The sequence below is a fragment of the Melanerpes formicivorus genome, unplaced genomic scaffold (genome assembly GCF_026170545.1).
Source record: "Melanerpes formicivorus ecotype bairdi unplaced genomic scaffold, bMelFor1.0.p_v2 SCAF_19, whole genome shotgun sequence".
In the NCBI taxonomy this organism is placed as follows: domain Eukaryota; kingdom Metazoa; phylum Chordata; class Aves; order Piciformes; family Picidae; genus Melanerpes; species Melanerpes formicivorus.
This window is the reverse complement of record NW_027142371.1, coordinates 16,271,454-16,284,342: the sequence shown is the minus strand read 5'-3', so window position 1 is coordinate 16,284,342 and position 12,889 is coordinate 16,271,454. Positions and strand designations below refer to the sequence as shown.

Sequence of the window (12,889 nt, the reverse complement as noted above, 5' to 3'; positions counted from 1 at the left end):
CGTCGTCGCTGCAGCGATTTGAGCCTTACCTGGGAGCTCAGAGCTCGGATGGTGTCGAGGCTGAGAATCTCTCTCCTGCTCCCCCCCTCCTCCCTCCCAACAGAGGGGGAAAAAAAAGGAAAGGACCAAATCCAGCAAGAAATAATTTGGAGTCAGCTGGGAAGCAGAGAGTTTAGTAGAACACTTGCAAGCCCTCCACCCTGTCTTCAGAATGGGCGTTCACCCGCCACAAGCCACCCCTCCGTCCCCCTCCCGCTCCCCTGTCACAGCCCTGTCATCCGCTCCTGGCACGTGGTATTCGACTCCTCGAGGCGAGTCCCTGGTTATCCCGGCTCGTTCTCTCTCAGGGCAGTCTCTCTGGTGCTGCAACTGGGCAGGGATGTGGAGAAGAACCAGGAATCAGTCTGACTTTGAAAGGAAAAGAGAAAAAAAATCAGGAACAGTCCATTGCTGCAGGGACAGCAGGAACAAGTACAGGTGGGATGACCCAGGAGCTCTGCGGGTTGCTGTGCAGTGCGTATGTTGAGTCCTGGACGCCAGGCTGGTGTTAAGCCAGGAGGGAAAGAGGTTAGACCAACTTCTAACTGTTTGCACAGTGACTATAATGCATTGATGTGTGTTGCCCCCTCTGAGTTCATCCTCTCTCAGCTGGAGTCACATTCTGCTGTGGGATATGCTGAATGTCCCCAGTTTCCAACATGCTCCGCTAGGTGTGACCAGGCCTCTTGGCAGAGGCCGCCCCTGGGGTTGGTTTGCCCGGCGCTGGCAAGCCCTCCGCCCTGTTTTCGCAATGGTCTGTAACCCCCCACAATCGCCCACCCCCACATGGCATCGCAGTAGGAAAGACAGAGACAGCTGAGGGGCTGCCCTGCTTCTCATAGCCCCGACCCACAGACGCCCTTCTTGGTAGGGTTTGCGCCTTCGGGACGCAGCTGAGTTTTTTGCTGCGCCTCTCTGTGAGAGCTGTTGCGCGGCTCTGCATCCCCGAGCGTATTCCCCATTCCCCAGGATTTACTACCCCCCGATCGCCTTGCAGTCGGTGCATTTCTCACTGGCCATCAACCAACCTCTAATGCCTGTTGCTCTCTAATTAAATCTTTCGATGGTTTCAGCTTTCTGAGACTGTGTTGGTACGACTCCTGCTCAGGGCACCGCGAGAGAGACAAACCCTCCTTCTGTCCTGTGGTTCCAGGAAGGGTCCTGGCACTCGCAGGCAGGCACCAACGGGGGTAGCGGCTGTGAGGTGACATCAGCCTTGCTTGGTCGACCAAGTGGAAAGCAAAGAGTCAATCGGTAAGGAGTGGAGCAAAAAGCAAAGCTTAGCTCTCAGTTACTCACGTTGTAAAGCTGTGAGTAGGTTTCCCTGCACTCTAGAAAAACACTGCACAGGCATCTCATTTTCCTCTGGCATTCATTTAACTCGCAGAGCTGTGGGGGAGTTACTGGGAGACTTGGAAAGGCAGTGGGAGCACTAGGAAGGGAATTTGAGTTACGGGGACGAACACAAAGACGACAGGTGCCACGCTAGAAGAGCACTTACTGTTACCGGGAGAAGACCCCTCCTGACTCTTCCTGACTGCTGCTCGCCCCGGCCCGCCCGCTCGCTCGCCCCGGCCGGCCCGCCCGCCCCGGCCCCAACCCCGACCGGTAGTGCGCCAGTCCCCCCGCCCCGGCGCGGCTCCCTAACGGTCCCGGCTCGGCTCCGGGAACCCCCCCGCAAGCAAAGCCAGAGCGCGGTCCTGCAGCTGCCAGAGGAAAGTCCCGGAGAGCTGTGGAGGCAGGCACTCACCTAGCACGGAGCGAGCAGGAACCCGATAGCCCCGGCGGGCCAGTGAGCGCCGTTTTAAAGCCGCCAGCCCCGTGCGCGCGAACAACCCTCGCTGCGACGCATGCGCTGAACCCATGGCAACGATAGCGACGCTATCGCCCTGGCGGGACCGGAGCCTCGCTGCGGCGCAGGAGTTGTACCCATGTCAGCGCTCGAGTCAGGCTCTCTCTCCCTTTTTCCCTTCTCCCCCTAACAACTTTCCAGCATTTCAAGCGTTCAGCGCGGTTCGCTGCAGCGCTGAGCGCCCTCGGGGCGGCACGCGCCGCGGCACGGCGGCGGTGCCGGACGTGACGCACGCGGGGGCGGCCCTGAGCCTGCCCTGGGCGTGGGCAGCAGCTCGGCCCGGCCCCGTTCGGGATGTTTTGGCATTTAAATCGAAACCCTACACCGCGCGCAGGTAAAAGCCTCTGTTTATGATGGGTACGGCCGCAGGCTGTGCTTACAGCTCAAGCCCCTGTGTGACTTCATTACGATTCTCACAGCCTTTAAAACAGAGAGGGGAGACGGGGGGGTCGTTTCCAAAGCTTTGTGACACAGCAGTCGCTCCAACTCCTCCCTCTCCAGCTGGAGAGGGTCTGCTCCGCATCGCCTCTCACGGCACTGACGCTGTGAAATGTTCTGTGGTCCCCTCCGAGACTTGTCAGCGGTTTAGGGGGGTGCCCCCAGCCCTCACCTGCTCCTCTGCTGCAGCATCCCCCTGCCCCATGTCCGCCCAGAATCCCCCCGCTCCCTTTGATTCTCCCCCCAAAAGGCAGAATGTGAAGCAAACTGCCCGGCCAGCAGCTCGGTCCTTTCCTAGTCAGATGTGTACACACCCCCCTCTCCCCCCGAAAGGGGAGCTCTGCTGCAGCAATGAAGGGGGGGCAGGGAAGGGTCCCCCACAAACAGCTGCAGCTACTCCAGCCCCCGTGCTGCCGGCTGGTGGCTGCCCCACGGTGGGGAATGTGCCAGAGGTCGATGTCTCTCACACCCAGTTTGGGTTGGACCCCTGGGCAGCGATGCTCCGCCCGAGGCCTCCATCGGAGGCCGCAGGCAGGTTCCTCGCTGCTGCCTTTGCGCCTCAGACGCAGCCGCCCTTGGATCCTCCTGAAGCCATGCGGCCTGCTGCGGTGCTCCGGCGCCCCACAGGCTACCCCAAAAGCTACTTCCTAGACTGACATGGAGCAGAAAGAGAGCAGAGTTTTCTCCTGCTAGGCACAGGAGACTCCCGTGTGGGAATTCATGCAGGGACCCCCCCTGGTGCAGCAGGAATCATTTAGTGGTGCAGCAGGAATCATTTATTGGTGCAGCAGGAATCATTTATTGCTGCAGCAGGAATCATTTATTGGTGCAGCAAGAATCATTTATTGGTGCAGCAGGAATCATTTATTGCTGCAGCAGGAATCATTTATTGCTGCAGCAGGAATCACTTACTGGTGCAGCGGGAATCATTTACTGGTGCAGCAGGAATCATTCATTGCTGCAGCAGGAATCATTTATTGGTACAGAACAGGCAGTTTACAGAGAGGAAATCCAGCAGCCCGAGCACTTCCCTGGCACTCCTGCACCACTGCTGCTCTCTGAGTTTGCTCCATTGTTATCTTCATCCCGTATCAGGTTGATCTTCTCCAGCAGGGAGGCAAGCGTCCCCCTGCCTCACGCTTCAGGCAGTGTACTGCAGTCCGCTCTTCTTTATCACCAGGCCATCCTTCCAGTATCAGCAGCCTGTTGTTCTCCCTTGTCCTGAAACCCTCCTGGGACCCTTTCTGCTTTCCTACGCTCCCAGTGCCCTTCACCCCTCCCCCGGAGGCACTGCACAGAGACGGCACTCGGTCCCAGAGAGACTGCAGAGCACAGCTGGATGGAAGATGCACCGCAACACACCCAGCACTCCTTTCTCTGCAGGAACAAGCAACAACCTCTCGGCAAGACTCAAGATGCTTACACAAGTGGCTCCACGACGTGTCTCAGATCCATCTCACCTCATCACCTGACCTGTGGAGTCCTTGTGTGAGCCAGAAAGAGAACCAGCCTTGGCCAGGAAGAGCGAGAGCGTCTCTTTCCCCCCGGAGTGGACGGCGGCTTGCAGGCATCAGGGCTGCTCAGCAGCCTGCCAGGCGTCCAGACCTGGGCTCTGAGAAGGAAAGGGGAAGGGAGAGGAGAAGAGGGGAAGGGGAGGGGAGGGGAGGGGAGGGGAGGGGGGCCCTCAGGGATCGGCCAGTTCCAACCCCCCTGCCATGGGCAGGGATGCCTCACCCTGGATCGGGCTGCCCAGAGCCACCTCCAGCCTGGCCTCCAAATCGCCCAGGGGTGAGGCTACCACCACCTCCCTGGGCAACCTGTGCCAGAGCCTCACCACCCTGATGGGGAAGAGCTTCCTCCTGGCATCCAATTGGAACCTCCTCCCTTCTGGGTTTTGTTCCATGCCCCCCAGCCCTGTCACTCCCTGACACCCTTGAAGTCCCTCACCTGCCCCACTTCCCCTCTTCATCCCCTCAAACCATCGGCACCTGGGCTCAGCTGGAGTCTCCTCCCACCCCAGGTGTGGCCACCTGGCCCCTCCCACCCACTCCCCTATTTAATCCCCTCCCCAGGAAGAGCAGCCCCCCTAAGATGAGCCTGCCTGGGCTGAGGATCCTCCTCTCATCCTTGGTGAGTGTCTCTGGTGCATGCTGGGTGATGGTGGTGGTGACAGAAGATTGGGGTCCTGGCGGCCCCCTGGCTGTCAGGGCCAGGGCTGATGACTGCCCCAATCCCATCCAGGGGTGCTGGCTGGGGCTCCCTGCTGGGGCTGAGCTCCTCTGGGTGGTGTCCTGGCTGGTGAGAGCCTTGCCCCTGGCGCTGGGCTGGGGGCAGAAGTGGTGGTGGTGGTGATGGAGCAGGAGCTGTGATGCTAACCACACGGCTCTGACCTGGAGGCCCCTGGAGTCTGCTCTCCTCCCCCCATAGCCCTCTGCTGCTGTGCCTCATTTGCAGAGCCTCTCCTCCCCCTCACTGCCTCCCTCCAGAAAGAAGGGAAGGAGGGAACAGCCGTGAGGCAGATCTGGAACTGCTTCCCCTCACCCGTCAGCTCTGAGCAGGCAGCCCCCAGGAAGGGGCGGGGTGGGCAGGGAGAAGCACAATGCCGGCGAGAACAGCCAGGACAGGACTGCATCTCCCCCCCTGTGCTTCTGTTCAGTGGGGCAAATGCAGAGGGGGAAATAGTTCAGGCTGGCTGGGAAGCCTCTCTCACACCCCTGGAGAGGAGAAATCCCTGAGCAGAGAGACTGAGCAGGGAATCCCCGTCCTGAACACACAGAAGCAGCATGAACCAGGCTGGGATGGGCCTCGGGGAGCATCAGGTCCAACCTCCCACGCAGGGGAAGATGAAATAGGATGGGAAGAGAATTAACCAGGTTGGAAAAGGCCTCAGAGGTCCTCGAGTCCAACCTCCCACCCAGCCCCATCTGATCAACTCGACCATGGCACCAAGGGCCCCACCCAGGCCCCTCCTGGACATCTCCAGGGAGGGAGACTCCACCACACCCCCCCGGGCAGCACATCCCCAGGGCCAACCTCTCTTGCTGGGAAGAACTTTCTCCTAACCTCCAGCCTAAACCTCCCCTGGCACAGCTTAAGGCTGTGTCCTCTTGTTCTGGTGCTGGATGCCTGGGAGGAGAGCCCAACCCCCACCTGGCTACAGCCTCCCTTCAGGTAGGTGTAGAGAGCAAGAAGGTCTCCCCTGAGCCTCCTCTTCTCCAGGCTAAGCAACCCCAGCTCCCTCAGCCTCTCCTCACAGGACTCTGTGCCCCAGCCCCCTGCCCAGGGCTCTGTGCCCCAGCCCCCTCCCCAGCCCTGCTGCCCTGCTCTGGACCCCTTCACCTGCACCCTGCTTACCGTGGCACCCTGCAGAAGGCTCTCTGGTGGAAGACTCCTGGGGGGATGGCTCCCAGCTGGTGAAGAGCATCTACAGCCCACACAGCTCCAGGCCTCTCAGGCTGTGCCTCTCTCTCTCTCCAGGAGTGAGGGCATCCTGTCCCCTAGGCAGGGAAGGAAACACAGCTGTGAAATCAGAGCAGTGGGGTCTGAGACCCCCAGGAGAACCCAAACCGAACCTTGGAGCTGGCCTCAGAGCTCCTCTGGGGGAAGCTATCGCTGCTAGGAGCGCAGAGCCCCCCCCGGCGCGGCTCAGCCCTCGGCCTCCTGGAGGCAGCACTCGCCGCTGCCCATCTGCAGTGCCGACCGTGACGCGCGGGGACAGCACTGAGCCACCGGGCGGCGGCACAGCTGCGCTGCCAACTGCTCGCGATGTGGCTGGGAGGGTCCCGGGGGGAGAGGGGGGGTCCCGAGAGGACGGGGGGGTCCCGGGGCTGCAGGGACGCCGAAAACCACAGTGAGACCTCCCCGAATCCTGCAGGACCCCAAAACCTTCAACCCCAGAGACCCCTAACCCTCACAGCCCCTCCCCAGCTCCTTTGGAACCCTCCAGAGGGCCCCCCCAATTCCTCTTTCACGCCCCCGGGACCCCCGGCGCCGGCACCCCCGGGAGCAGCGCCCATCTCACCTCCCCCCCTCTGCCCTCTCCCTTTTGGGGGTCCCTAAAGGACCGTGGGGGTCCTGAGGGCTCCCCAAGGGTCTGTAAGGGTCCTTGGCTGTCCGCAGGGTTCTGGGGGGGTCCGTAGGGGTCCCCTAGGGTCTGGAGGGATATGTGGGGGTCCCCAAGGGTCTGCAGGGGCCCGTAAGAGACCCCCGCGGACCCCTACGGACTCTTAAGGACCATTCCAGACCCCTGAGGACCCCCGCAGAGCCCCACAGACCCTTGGCGACCCCTGGGGACCCCCGCGGAGTCTGGCGGACCCTTACGGACCCCCCAGAGCCCCCCCAGACCCAGCCCCTCCCCCCAATTCCCATCCCACCTTTTTCTGCCCTTCTGGGATCCCCTTCCGACCCTCCCGGGACCCCTCCCCAACCCTTAAGAGCCCCTCCCGGACCCCCTCAAACCCTTTTGACCCTCCCCCGCGCCCCCCCCCCCCAAAAAACCATCCCCCCTGCCCCCTCCCCTCGCTGGGGTCCTCAGGGGTCCGCTGCAGCCAGCGAGCCAATGGGAGAACCCCAGGGGCTGCACCCCTGCCCCACCCCACGGGGACCCTGCCCCACGGATCCCTGCCCCATAGCTCCTGGCCCCCGCCCCCCCTCATTCACCGGCACCAGTTCGAGGCACTGGGAGCCGCTGGGAGGTACAGGGATGGGCTGGGAGGGGGATCAGGGGGACTGAGAGTGCTGGGAGAGGGACTGGGGGGACTGGGAGCCACTGGGAGGGTGGGGAGGGGGGACTGGGAGGTACTGGGAGGAGGTTACTGGGGGGACTGGGAGCACTGGTCCTAACCCCCAACCCTAACCCCCCCACCCTAACCCAACAGAACAGTTGCTTTTTTCAAAGTTTCATCCTACTTACTCCCTTACTTCAAATAACTTACTTCTTTGTTAACTGCTTAATCTGTCAACGACTTAGATCTTACGAGTTCAAGTTTTCACACTTCACTCCTCTTACCAAGAGAGATGACTTCATCAGGCCCAAATACGTCATACAGAAGGATCCAGACACAATGATCTACAAACACAGCAAACCCTATCCTCACCACTGTCTTTTACAATATGCTTTAAAGGTATGTTACATCTTCTCTTGTCTAAGACACTCAAAAATCCTAAGTTGTTTTATGTTAGCAAGATTCTCCTTGATCTATAAAGATAAAGCTGGCCAGGCTCCATCTCCATAAGTAAAGAAAAATCTTGCACGTAAACAGCAAAAGTGAAAAGGCTTCTTTGCCGGGTCAAAGGTGACATCTTGACTATTCACGGTTCTGCCCGGTATAAAATTGACTGTAACCTAACAATCCATCCTTACTCATCCTAACAATGCTGCTCTTTCGATACTTTGGTTTTGCTAAGGCACCAATCCTATAGATACTATCTTTGGCCTAATGTTGGTTGTTCTTCTTTCAAATTTCTCCTAGCTAAAACTTCCAGAATTCTTATATCCTCCATAAACTTTGTTAAATCACGCTTGAAACCGCACATAAAATGAAAGTTTGAGAATGTAATATACTTTAGCCATTTTTTAGGGGGGATGTAACACCTGAATTCTCCCTTGTTTTTTATAACCTAAAATGCAAATGTATTTTGTGTTATAATCAGACTAACTATTTAAAATTAAGACAAACTGGTGAGTTAACATACAAGTCCATGACAACATATTCTCTAACCACACAACAATTAAGCAATTGTGATATTCAGTCCTAATACACATAGCTTTATGGTACATTCTCCCGATTGATGCTTTTGATCTCAGATTATCGTAACAGACATTGTGACCTGTGTTAGGTAGGTCTGCTGATTTTCAGCTTCATGTGAAATGTTATTTGTCCCATCCTTGTGATTCTTGTGCTGTTGTTTGTTGAGATGATTGCAGTACTGCGTTGCAGAAGTGATGTTTCCGGGTGTTGACATGGGTTAGCTATTTTTTGCTGGCATTACTAAAACCTTAGTTATAAAATATGCATCCTTTTTGTTTTAATATATAATCCCTCTCTTAAAACGATTTTGAATACGAACAAAAAAAAATCTCATTCTATAATATCCCTATATCAAACTCTTATGCTAACACCAAAAATCTCTACAGAACTGAAAGAACTATGTTAAAATTAAATTATCAAATCAATGTCTAAAAAGAAACTAATAAAAAGTTAGAGCTCTTTCAAAATGCCATGGCACAAAAAAAAAAAAAAAGTTTGAACCAAAAGTTAAAATTTGAACTCACAGAAAAATGAAAGTTTGAGCTCATTACTAAATGCTTATACCTTAGTACAATCACTAATTACTTAATACTTATAAATACTAAATACTTACTATTCATTATGCTTACAGGTAAAACAACTATTGAAAACAGAAAAAAAAAATCTCTAAAACACATCACAATCAGAAATAATGAAATAATGAAATAATCATTGTTGCTTTAAATCAGAACACAACTTTCATAGACTAGAGAGGTTATCAGAAAGGGGGGGAGAAATGGGGGGGGGGAGGTGGCTGGCTAGCAAAGGCACCATAGGGACAAAGAGAGGGGGGGGAAAAGGGGGGTGGGAAGAAAGCCACCGAATTCACACCAGCTGCCCTTCCAGGCAGCCTCGAGGTCAAATGTAGGATTCGCTGAAGGCATGGAGACTTCCATAGGAGGTGATAGCAGCAATTTTGAGCTACATTGATGTTTTTGAGCCTAAAACTCGAGGTGCTTGTAGCAGATGCCACTGTCTCTTCTCCACTTCATATTGCTGGATGTCAGTGCATACAACTTACAGCAGCAGTTCCTAAAGTACACAAAAGTATCTGGCAATCAGTGTTTCTTACAGGCTTCTAGGACAGTCATCTTCTCCCAAGTCATGCTTTTTGCCTAAAGTGTCCCTTCTGTCCACAATTAAAACACATGGAAAAACTTTTAAGAGTTAGTGGGGGGGGTGTCCAGCAGCAGGGGGGGAGTGGGCTGCTGTTGCTATTGGCCAGGTGCCAGTGACTGCAGCTCCAAGGGAGCAGGTGAGCTTAGTGGCCATGGTGGGGGAGGGGGGCTGGGGGGCGTAGATGTCAAAGAAGAGCTTTGTTCTGGTGAAATGGCATTACTATTGTAACAGCTTTATAATGCTCTGCTAATTGATCTAAAGAATCTTTAATTAGTCCCCATGTTGTAAGGGAAGATGTAACAATTTTGTTTACTTTTGTTGCCGCCCTGAACGATGCCATCCCTCCCCGCTCCCATGTCTTTTCATTCTACTTTTTTTTTTCCCTCCAAGATGTAAGTAAATGACTCTGAATATCAAGTTATCTTCTTTTGTTACTTGATTACCCATACGTGTTCCTCAACAGGAGGCACCGACCCTCAGTTTCCCCAGTCGCTTACCTCTGTCCGGGGTGACCATTTGTTGTAGTATCGATGTTTTACTTACTTTGAGCAGTGCTTTTTGGGCCAGATGTAAGCAGCTGAAGACATTTATTACATTATACAGCAAAGTTATATAGTCTAATCAGAAGGCACACGTGGCACATCTCAATTGGGCATTTTCTACTGGCATACGTGTAATTAAGGCATACAATAGGTCGTAATAATGAAACTATTTTAACATGTCCAACCAAACTCTGCCCAGTTTCTCTCCTTCGGTTCCAAAGTGTTTACATTACTCTGAGTCAAAGGCAAAACATAGCTTTCTCTGACTCGAGCAAAGGCAAATCTTCCCCATAGTCTTCCAAAGCCATCCCAAAACATCTTCCCACATAATACCATTCCTCTACATCCAGTTAAACAGGAGAGTTTCTGGAATGTAAAAGCAAATCCTAGGGAGAGCAAAACAGGGTTTCAAAGCATAAATATAACATGTGTATCACGTAAAAACAGTGGACCTTCCTTTTTGTCTGTCATGGGAGGGGGGGTTATCCTTCTTTGTTTCTTTGGGTTTTTTTTTCTTTTTGTTTCTTAGTTTTCAATACAAATGGAAAAAAATCTTCAAAGAGGGCCCCACTCAGCTGCTCCCCACACACAGGGGCAAGAGAAGCCCCTAACTGGTCAGTGTTGCCACCCCTCTTAAGGGGATCGGTTGGCACCTAAGGTGCACCTGGGGGTATCAAAGGGGAATTTGGGGGCACATAGAAGGATCAGGAGGGCCTCTGGAGAGTCTCCCAAAGGATCTTTTAGTTGGATATTTAGGGTTATTTGGACCCCCACCACAAAGGCCACTACTGCAAAGCTTCCCCCCCGCCCCACCACAACTAACCCTAACCATCCCACTAAAACACCCTCAGGAGTCTCTCCATTGATCTCCACATGCCTCTAAATTCCCATTGACTTCCCATTCAAATTAAGAAACTAAAAATAAAACCAGTGATGTTTCCTTTGTGTGTCTTATGGGTTTTTTTAATTTATAAATAAGAGTAATTTCAAAGCCTTTTTGCATCCACATTACTACTGTTCTGCAATCTCTCGATTAAGAGCACAACTTTTTCTCTGCTGGAATACCTCACACTAATACTTACATTTTTTTCATGGGTTTTCATCCCCTCTGAGAGCATTCAGGCCTTCAGGCAGCTTTTTTGGGCAGCTTCCCCCACCCCTCATTCACCTGCTGCTCTCCTGCATCATCACCCACCCCCATGTGGTATCATGGATGGAAAGGGACAGCTGAGAGGCTGCCCTGCTTTTTATCACCCTGACCCACGGACGCCCTTCTGGGTAGGATTTGCACCTTCAGCACACAGCTGAGTTTTTGCTGCACTTGTCTTCTCTGTGAGAGCTTCTGCGCAGGTCTGCATCTCCAAGCGTGTCACACCTTCTGGGATTTACTACCCCAAAATCACCTTGCAGTTGGTGCATTTCTTGATGGCAATCAATCAATCTCTTCCATCTGTTGCTCTCATTGTTTTGTTTCAGCTTTCTGAGCCTGTGTCGGTACAAGTCCTTCTCAGGGCACCGCAAACAGAGACAGACAAAGCTTCCTTTTCTCCAATAGTTCCAGGAAGATTTCCGGCACTCCTAGGCAAGCACCGACAGAGTAACGGCTGTGAAGTGACATCAGCCTGTCACTGGAGCTGGGCATTCTGAGCAGATGAGGAACCCTGGGGAACACCTGCAAAGAAATCTTGGTTCCTCTGCACAGCAGCACCGGCCTTAGAGACAAAGCTGTCTTTGATCTGGGCACCAGCTGCAGCTCTCAGCGGTGCCTAGCTGCAGAGCAACGGCCTGCACCTTCATCCTGATCCAGGTGGAGAGAGAACTGCCAGGAACACAACTTCTCTGCTCCGGTTGCAGCATCCCCAGGTGCCGAGCACAGCCTCGCCGTTAGCGAGGAACACAGCCCCTGTGAGAAGCTCCTGGGGTCAGGGGACAAATAAGAGGTTTTCCACAATGGAAACAAGGGAAGTCTCTTTGCCACCCCCATTATACCCATCAGAGGACTTCTGCTTACCTACCTGCTCGGTCAGAATCCACACTTACAGTTCCACACTTCAGTCATTATGGCATGCACTAGGAGCCCAGAGTTCCAAGTATCTCTGGGTACAGTTGAGCCAACCGGCGGCTGCCGCTGAGCCCCGGCGCGGTCCCGGCAGCTGCTATAGAGAAACCCCTCAAAGCAGCAGAGGCTAAGACTGACCAGGCACACAGCAGAGAAGCTCAGAGCTCTACCAGCCCCAGTCCTGCATCGAGCCGTTTTAAAGCACTCGGCGCCATGGTGGTGAGGGCGGTGCCTGCTTGGTGAGGGCGGTGCCATCTTGCGAGGGGTGGTGCCAGCTCGGAGAGGGCGATGTCAGCTCGGGAGGGCGGGGACCATCTTGTGCAGGGCGGCGACTTTTTGGAGAGCGCCGCCGGCATCCGGTATAGGAAGGTTGCCGTCGTAGGGAGGGCGGCGCTGTCTTGGTGCCCCTCGTCCCGTTTACGTGTCTCCAGACCCCCTTTGTCACCTCACGCTCAGCTTTCCATGGGTTTTATTCCCCTCCAAGACTGTTGAGTTCTGAGCAGCTGAGGAGCCCTGGGGAACACCTGTACAGAAATATTCCTCCAAGAGCTGTCAGAAAAACGTTCATTCCCCCAGCAAGCAGCTCTGGCTTCAGAGCAAAAGCCTTCTGTGATCATTCTGTTTAGCTCAGCACCAGCTGCAGCCCATCAGTATTACCAAACTACAAAGTAATGGCCTCCTCCCGATGCCCTCCCAGTCCCAACAGTTTCCTCCCACCAAAGGACTGGGAGAGAACTGGAAGCGACTGGGAAGAAACTGGTAGAGACTAAGAGGTAGTGGAGGCTCAAGTGGGAGGCGTTGGGAAGAACTGTGAGAGAGCTCCGAGGGAACTGGAAGGGACTGAGAACAACTGGGAAAAAAGTCCCAAACAGGACTCTAAATGGGCCCAAATGGCCCCAAAGTAGACAGAGCCCCCCCCCCCCCCCCCCCCCCCCGATTTTTCAGCCGTTTCAAGCTCTCAGGGCACTTAGAGACGAGCCAGCAGCATGCGGCACTAGCAAGGCAGCACACGCCGCTACACAACTGCAGTGTCGACAATTGAACACATGGT

General features: G+C 54.5%; 2 long non-coding RNA genes across 3 annotated transcripts; both read right to left on the bottom strand.

Annotated features, from left to right (window-relative positions):
* Positions 1-101: 101 nt before the first annotated feature.
* Positions 102-2,019, bottom strand: LOC137447156 (uncharacterized). 2 transcript variants are annotated; one of them, XR_010988805.1, is made up of 3 exons: positions 1,790-2,019; positions 1,068-1,471; positions 102-408 (listed from the first exon to the last, which is right to left on the bottom strand). It is a non-coding gene; the product is annotated as an uncharacterized lncRNA (long non-coding RNA). The 2 variants fall into 2 exon arrangements; XR_010988806.1 differs by having other exon boundaries at positions 1,068-1,258.
* A 7,788-nt stretch (positions 2,020-9,807) lies between these two features.
* LOC137447106 (uncharacterized) lies at positions 9,808-12,014 on the bottom strand. Its single transcript, XR_010988785.1, has 2 exons — positions 11,795-12,014; positions 9,808-11,695 (listed from the first exon to the last, which is right to left on the bottom strand). It is a non-coding gene; the product is annotated as an uncharacterized lncRNA (long non-coding RNA).
* Between the last annotated feature and the right edge of the window lie 875 nt (positions 12,015-12,889).